Source organism: Arachis duranensis, chromosome 9 (assembly GCF_000817695.3).
Source record: "Arachis duranensis cultivar V14167 chromosome 9, aradu.V14167.gnm2.J7QH, whole genome shotgun sequence".
Classification (NCBI taxonomy): Eukaryota; Viridiplantae; Streptophyta; class Magnoliopsida; order Fabales; family Fabaceae; genus Arachis; species Arachis duranensis.
The window spans coordinates 27,573,358-27,576,217 of NC_029780.3; positions in this window are offsets into that span (position 1 = coordinate 27,573,358).

A 2,860-nucleotide genomic window follows, 5' to 3' on the forward strand; every position below is an offset into this window, starting at 1 on the left:
GAAGGGAAGTATTAGTTAGACTGAAGAATCTTTAGTCAGATGCCCTTTATAGTTTAGCTTGTTTATAAGCTTGATATTATCTGGAGGAAGTTCTAGGATTGCCTTTGGCTTTCCTCCATTATTATGTATTATATATGTGGAAGCTGTTACCATGCTGGGGACCTCTGGTTCTCACCCATGCGGATTTTGTGGTTTTCATATGCAGGACGTGAGGCTTCTCGCTGAAGCATGCTGGAGACTTCTGGATTAGCGAAGATCCTTTGTTCTCGGAACTCTGTTTTGATTTTATAATTTCTCTTCGATACTTTTATCTCCATTGAATAATACAAATTGTGATGTCTCCTCTTATAGGAGATTTTGGAGAATAGGTTCTCAGTTTTTGTGTCCCTTTGTTTGCGTCCCTTTGGGTTTCCTTTGAGATTTTCCTTATTTTATCATATGTATATATGGCTATGCTCGGACCGGTTTTCTTCGCAGCCGGATCTTGAGTCTTGATATTCCTGTTTTTGACACTCCTTTGTATATATATAATCACGCGTTGGTTATCCTTGTTCGTTACGTTATCGATCGGAGTGTGGCGCTTTCGAGTTGCGATTTTTTGTTTACCCCTTTTTCTACAAAGGCTCCTAGTTATAATCAATCATTCATACTACTATACGTACTAAATTTTTATTTTAGATGTCGTAATACCTTGTCATCTCTGAATTATGACTTAAGCATAAGACTCTGTATGGTAGGGTGTTACAAGAAGTGCTTCCTTTACTAATCTTCTGGATTACTCCGTATCTTCAGAAAAGTTTTCGTGCACCCGAAAACTATGTTGTTTAATTCTACTCTCCTAAAAGAAAAATTTTGATTTCAAAATTTCAGTTACCCAAGAACATACATCACCCTAAGCATATAACAGATGATGATCAGATCTAATCCAATAAATGCCAAAAGAAAAGAGTAGTGTGAGACGTCATAAAGTCAAATACCTACAACTGCAAGCTACAGAGAAACTAAGAGAGAGCGATGAAGAATCTAAAATAACGAAAATAAAAATGACCAAACCAATCAACTCCTTAGTGGTCAATCTATTGACTTAGCATGATGAGTTCTTAAAAAATTTTTGAATCCCAACTTATATATTCTAATGTTATTATATGTTTACTCTATCAATATGTTAGCAGGATTAAAGGTGAAGAGAATTATTGTGCAACTTCAATTCATTAGAATATATGGTGATTTTCAACACTTCGAAACTTGGAAAAAAAATATTGATGTAGTGTCTACCATAACAGGTAACGAAACAAAGCTGCAGAGTTATCAACATTGTCTTTGGTGTGAAGAAGATAAACCATGAGATCACTGTTGTGTACTATAAACGGAATTATCCTTATGTCGCATTTTATTGCCACAAGACAAAAACTATCATAGTTTTTATGATGCCTCTGGAGGATGCTAATGGAAGCAGAGTTAAAGTTGCCGTCTACCACATGGATACATCGCAATGGAATGCCTCTGCAATATGTAATCCACTATAGCTTTCTAGCGGATTATATTGCCTATTGTTTCTTCATAAACTGCTAGATCTTGTAGTAATTTATGCATGGTCTAGGTTCTTCAGAAACTACGACACCTCTAACAGTTTTTGCAAGGCAAATTTTCAACGTAATCTGCGCTACCTATAGTAGATTATGTGCAAACTACAAACCACTTCATCCTGTACAAAGATGTAACCTATTTCATAAAATTGTAATTACGTAAGTTTAAAGCCCAATTAATTTATTTATAAAACTTACTCCAAAATTCAATTGTCAATAATAATTTAAGAAAAAATTTGTGAACTAATTTTTTAATAAGAATTCTGTTAACTTCTTTTTTTTTAAGTTGTTGTTTACTTTCATTCTCTTTTTATTTTTTCTCACGGTATCTCTAGTTCGACAAATCAAAAATTAATTTACGTAAATCTAAACTCTATTTAAAAATTTATCGTTAGTCAATAAATTATTATATATATAAAACAAAATTGGATTCATTGATATTTGTTTAAGCGAAAGAACAAACTAACCGTTCTATTAACTAAAGTTGATTTGTTTTCTCTCATTCTCTACTTGTTTTTATTATTGGTTTAAAAAAATATGTTTAAATTTTTTGAGACTAAATATTAATTTTTTTATAGACATCGGGCATAAAATCCAAAAGAAAAAGGAAAGTTTTTGAGAATAAAAATTAGTTAAAACAAAATTAATTTTATCACGTGAATTTAAATTTATTAGTTGTAAAATATCCTGCTATATATCTATATGTATTTATATCTGTATACTTTACGCGATTTTTAATTTCTTTTTATAATTTATTTAAGAATTTGTTGACTTGTGCCAAGGAAATTTAATTTGAATATGGAAGCAAAAGAAGTGTTGAACTCGCGTATGAGAAGGATGAGTGCTTCATCTCGTTGTGGGATCAGAGGAAGCAGAATTCGAACCCTGCGAATTATGTCTCTCAAAATGTAAAAAAAAAATTACCCAGAACAAGAAAAATGAAGGGTCCGAATTCCACGTTTCACATTTCAAATTTCACCAGCTGCAAATCGGACTATGCGATTTGTGAAGTAAAATTTCATCACCAAAAAACTCGCATGGTCCGAGTTGTGTACTCTGAGTTTTTTCAATTTTTTTTAACACAAATCGAAAGTTTGTGTATTCTTAATTTTTTTCAACTTTTTAAACATAAATCAGAGGGTCCAATTTGTGTATTTCCATAATTTTAAAAAATACCAAAAATTATCAGTATATTACTCATTTTTTTTTTCATATCAAAATTTTTTAGCCACTTGCCAACCGGTATTGTGTTTTTTCGCCGGCATTGTGTTTTT